This window comes from Musca domestica, unplaced genomic scaffold, assembly GCF_030504385.1.
Source record: "Musca domestica strain aabys unplaced genomic scaffold, Musca_domestica.polishedcontigs.V.1.1 78, whole genome shotgun sequence".
In the NCBI taxonomy this organism is placed as follows: domain Eukaryota; kingdom Metazoa; phylum Arthropoda; class Insecta; order Diptera; family Muscidae; genus Musca; species Musca domestica.
This window is the reverse complement of record NW_026712403.1, coordinates 3,021,150-3,027,149: the sequence shown is the minus strand read 5'-3', so window position 1 is coordinate 3,027,149 and position 6,000 is coordinate 3,021,150. Positions and strand designations below refer to the sequence as shown.

Here is a 6,000-nt window from a genome sequence, read left to right as displayed (position 1 = left end):
ACCCTTTCTGTGGGAGGTTCCATAAAGCCCATTTCGTATCTGAATTTAATCTGATAATCTAATAATATTACGGTTAAGAGGAAATCGGATACTCTCTTCGCAGCAAGCAGGCAGACGGGCGGTTGGACATCCCTAGATCGACTCCAAATGTCCTAAAACAGATTTCGTCCAAATTGACCTAAGATATAATGATTAAATACATCCAATGTAAAATTAATTCATACCAGAAATATTCACAGCACAGATGTAAATAGTTTTTATACCCTACACCACAAGGTGGTCGGGGTATTATGTGTTTGTGCATTTGTTTGTAACAGGCAAAAGGAAACGAGATAGAACCATAGTTCTTTTTGATAATCTGCATAGAATCACATTCTGAGTCGATTTATGCATGTCCGTCCGTCCGTCTGTCCGTCCGTCCGTCTGTCCATGTATTTTTGTAAACAAAGTACAGTTCGCATTTATTGTCCTATCCAAATGAAATTTTGCACAAACCATTTGTTTGGCCCAAGGACGAACCCTATTGAAATTGGAGATAATCGGTCAAAATTTAGATATAGCTCTCTCTTCGTCCGATTTGCCTTTTATTGTGCACCAAACATGTAATATTTGCCCAAATGGGATGACATTTGGCACTTACGACCGAATCGAGCTAGTATGTCAAATTTGGTGAAGATCGGTTCAGATATAGCTATGGCTCCCATATATATGTTTCATCCGATTTGTTATTTTTGTCCTCCGCAGCCGTAATATGCACTCTGTAACAACAATATTTGGGAAAATATATCAAATGCAGCTCAGAAATACCTTTGCTAAATTTTATCGAGATCGGTTCAGATTTGGATATAGCTCCCATATATAACTTCGTCCGATTTGCCTTTTATTGTGCACCAAAGGTGTAATATCAGCCCGAATAATATGGAATTTTGCACATACAACCGAATTAGGCCTGAAAATAAGTACGCCAAATTTGATCGAAATCGGTTCAGATATAGCTATAGCTCCCACATATATGTTTCATCCGATTTGTTATTTTTATCCTCCGCAGCCGTAATATGCACTCTGTAACAACAATATTTGGGGAAATATATCAAATACAGCTCAGAAATACATTTGCTAAATTTTATCAAGATCGGTTCAGATTTGGATATAGCTCCCATATATAACTTCGTCCGATTTACCTGTTATTGTGCACCAAACGTCTAATATTTGCCCAAATGGGATGAAATTTGGCACTTACGAATCGCGTCTAGAAGCTAGTATGTAAAATTTGGTGAAGATCGGTTCAGATATAGCTATGGCTCCCATATATATTGTTCATCCGATTTCTAGTATTTGTTACCCACAGCCGCAATATGCACTCCGTAACAACGATATCAAATTAGGTCTGAAAATAAGTATGCCAAATTTGATCGAAATCGGTTCAGATATAGCTATAGCTCCCATATATATTTTTCATCCGATTTGTTGTATTTGTTACCCACAGCCGTAATATGCACTACTTAACAACGATATTCAGGGAAATTTATCAAATACAGCTCAGAAAAATCTTTGCCAAATTTTATCGAGATCGGTTCAGATTTGGATATAGCTCCCACATATATCTTTATCTGATTTCAAATTAATTTTGCACCAAATGGGCAATACAAGTCCGAATTTAAAAGATACAAATGCTTCGGCATGTTTACTCCTTTGAACTTTAAATAATAATTATAATCATAGCGTGTATGATTAAATTCTCCCAAAAAATCTTTTAATTGTTATGTGGAGCTCTACTAAATTAGCAAAGTGGTGTAGGGTATCATAAAGTCGGCCCCGCCCGACTTTAGGACTTTCTTTACTGGTTTTTTTTTAATAAATTTGTACGCCAGACTCTATTCAATTTATTTACAATCAGATCTGAGACAGTTTTGTGCAAATTATTATAAACTATCTTTGTGTTTACCCCGAAGTTTTAAAAATAATTGAAGGAATTATGTGAAACTATACCACATTTTACAAAATTGAGAAATTTGGGAGATACACATAGCATACTAAAGGTATTACAAAAATCTTGGCAAAACCGTTCCATCTGAAATTAAAAAAAAAATATTGAATATGGCGGCCAATGCAAATCAAGTGGTCCGAAAAATATGTACAATACAGATGCAAAAATTTCGCATTTGTTTTCAAAACAATTTTTAGTTTATCATAATTTTTTATTGTGAACCTCTCGTTGGGCGCCAGATGATATTTACCGATTTGTAATACACAGACGCAAAATTTTATGAAATAGCTTTGGGAGTTGTATAACTTTTGAGTTTCCGATCGTTTTTGGTTTATGAATCTCACGTTGCGGGCAAATGATATTAAATAATTTGTAATACCCAACTATGGCCCAGTTTTGGCAAATTGTTAAGAACTAACGTTGTGAATGGGTAACACGTTGGGCGCCATATATAAAAATTAATGTTTTTGCGTTATTTTTTAGCATATATTTCTCAAATGGCTTTAAGAGTTCCGAATTCCATAATAAACTCCTCATTCTTTATCGAGTTATTCGTATAATTTTTGAGTTGCTGATCATTTTTGATGTTACGAAACCCACATTGGGGGCAAGATGAGATTTATTGATTTCTAATATAACGACGTGAGCCAGATTTGGCAAAATTTTATTAAATAACTTTTGGAATATATCGTTTTATTTCCTTTAAATGTTGAAAATATTGCATTTCTGGGTAACAAGTTGGGCGCCATATATAAAAAATAATGTTTATATATCAATTTTAAGCAGCTTTTCTAGCATTGCTTTAAGAGCTCCAAAGTTCATAATAAATTCCTCGTTATTTGTATATATTCTAATCATTTTTGATTTGAGGTCCCCCGTTGGGCGCCATGTAATATTAAATGATTTTTAATATACAGACATGGCACAGTTTTGCCTAAATTTTATGAAACATCATTGGGGAATGTTACGTTTTATCTCCTTTAAATGTTGGACATTTTGCATTTCTGGGTGACAAGTCGGGCGCCATATATTAAAATTAGTATTTATACATCAAGTCTTAGCATATATTTCTTGAATTGCTTTAAGAGTTCCAAATTCCATAATAAATCCCTCATTTTTTATCATGTTATTCGTATAATTTTCGAGTCGCTGATAATTTTTGATGATACGAAACCCACGTGCGTCAGATTTGTTAAAATTTTATGAAATAACTTTAACGTTTTATTTCCCTTACATTTTGGGTAGTTTTCCAGTTCTGGGTGACACATTGGGCGCCGTATATAAAAATTAGTGTTTATACGTTAAGAGTCCCAAAGTTTAAGATAATCCCGCATTTTTTATCAGTTATTCGTATAATTTTTGAGTTTCATATCATTTGTGATTGGTCTACCCCACGTTGGGCGCCAGATTATATTAAATGATTTCTGATACACAGACAAGGAATAGTTTCGGCAACATTTTTTAAAGAACAGGTAAAAATATAATTTGGATATTTTGAAAGTGGCTCATGGTAGGGATATTTTTGTTTTAATTCTAGAAATAAAGGAACAAAAATGACTTGTAATGTGCAATATTAACTTGCTTACACATTTCATTACTTTTCAGCACAAAATCCTTTAATACTCTTTACAATTTGTAAATAGTGCCACTGTTCATTTTTTCATACAAATCAAGATAATATTCCACATACATTTTTAATGCGTTTTGTTTAAACGGAAAGATAAAACGACGACGACAAAATGTGGCAATAGATCAAGTTTTCTGTTATTTTTTTATGGTTTGTCCATTTCATAGCTGTCTCTCTGGGTAAAAAGTTCACATTGCGTGCCGCGAGATTTGTTTAATGCATTTTCCTAAATACACACACACACATCACAACAACAACAAAATATCGCTAAATGTTTTTTGAAATCGTAAAAAAGAAATGTTCAACAGAAAAAAAGAGTTCAAAAAGTTAATGTAAATGTGTTTACAAATTGCTTTCGCAAGAAGTCGGTAAAACGCTTCCACAACACAACTTGGGTAGGGGAATGCAACGGCACAACTTTACAACAAATGAACGAACGGGGAAAAATGAACGAAAAACAACGATTGGTTTATTAACTCATTTGCTGGTGAACCGGAAAACTTCTACGAGTCGGACGGGCAATCGTCGTAAAACGCCAAGAAACATATCTGGGCTGCATGGCTCAACTGCTGCGGCTGCATTCTGCTAATTGCTTTTGAAATTAGCGTTTTTTGTCTTCAGTTGTAGCAAGCATGAAGGAAAATAAAGAAAACAGCAGCAGCACCAGCAACAATATCAACTTTAGTAGCAATGCAATGAATGCCTCAAAGAAAGCAATAAAACGTGGACTGAAGTGAAATGCGTGAAACAGATTTGTTTCACTTGACCGTATTTTCGAAATAGATAATCTCTTAGTAAAATGAGTAAAACGCAGTTTAAAAAAATAAATATTTTTTTAAAAAAACTATCAGTCATGCATTTTTTTCTTTGAAATCGACCAAACCCTGACATGTAACAAAAAATGTTTCAAGGACAATCTCATCCGTGATTTTTATACCCTCAGTCATTTGGCTACAGAGGGTATATATTATTCGATACGGGCAAAACGTGCTTAATCGAAATAACGGTTTTAGACCCTAGGTCTCTTTGGACCAAATCCGTTTCAGGACATTTGGAGTCGATCTAGCGAGGTCTTTCCGCCCGTCCATATGTCTGTCTGGCTGGCTGGTACGCATGATAACGCTCGAAGAAGAGTATCCGATTTGATCCAAACTTGGTACATCGTAATATTATTGTCAAACTTAGATCGAGTTCTTAGATGCGCAATATCGGTCCACTCCTTTTGATGCCTTCCTCACAAAAATGTCATCATTTTCAAAGAATATAATGTACTGCAAAAAGAGAGAAAGCATCATTCGATTTTGTTCAAACTTTACAAATCCTAATATTTGCGTCAGTTCTAGGTTAGGTGGATAATATCGGTCCACTCCAACAAGTGACTCCCCCACAATAATTCTAACTCTTATAAAATGTGATGTAAGAACCCAATTATCTTAAAATTTTACACATCCCAATATTTATATAAACCCAAGATATGTTGTGTAGATGGAATATATCGTTTCACTCCTTCTGGTATCTCCCACACAAAGGGTCAAATTTTTGAAAACCCATGAGGCTCATAAAACGCGAAATTAACATCCGATTCCTTTCCAGACTTGGCACATCTCAATATTTTCATCAACACAATATCAGTTATAAAGATGGTAGAGATCGGACCATTTCTTCTGGTACCTCCCCCACATAGGGTTCAAGATTATGAAAAACAAAACCCTCCAAGAAAGCGAAGTAAGCATCCAACTCTCTTCAAATTTCACACATACGAATATTTTTGCTAACACAAGATCAAGTTGTGACGATATATATACAGGGTGAGATAAAAAAAACTGCAACAAAGTCAAACGCCATAGTTTTTACATTTTTTTTTAATTTTATTAAATGAAAGAAAAAAGTGTCGGAAATAGCATCAAATTTTAGAATAAGTTTAGATGTGTTCGAGTCGGTCACCTTTGGCACGAATTATGGCCTTCAAATGGCCAATGACACCGTCACACGCTGCCCGAATGTGGTTCTGCGGTATTTTGGCCCATTCCCGGCGAAGCGCTTGCTTGAGGTGATCGACACTATGGTATTTTTTAGTGCCAACCTTGTTTTCCAAAATGCTCCAGACACAATAGTCCAATGGATTGGTATCCGGAGATTTTGGTGGCCATTGTGCGCTGGAAATAAAGCGAGGAACCTCACTTTGTAACCAATCTTGGATGATGCGTACTGAGTGCGATGGTGCTAAGTCCTGTTGGAATGTCCAAGCTATGCGGCCAAAAAGGTTGCGTGGCCCAAGGCTTTAGAACAACCTCCAGAATATTTTCGTGATAATATTCGGCATTTATTTTAATACCACGGTCGATTAATACCAGCGGTGAGTGACTATCGGCTGTTATGGCGGCCC

At 35.4% G+C, this 6,000-nt stretch overlaps 1 long non-coding RNA gene across 1 annotated transcript in view; it reads right to left on the bottom strand.

The window, feature by feature from the left end:
- Positions 1-734: 734 nt before the first annotated feature.
- LOC131806511 (uncharacterized) overlaps positions 735-6,000 on the bottom strand; it is a 28,518-nt gene continuing 23,252 nt past the window's right edge. The window contains exon 3 of the long non-coding RNA XR_009344064.1: positions 735-1,062. This is a non-coding gene — a long non-coding RNA (uncharacterized LOC131806511). The remainder of the gene's footprint in view (positions 1,063-6,000) is intronic.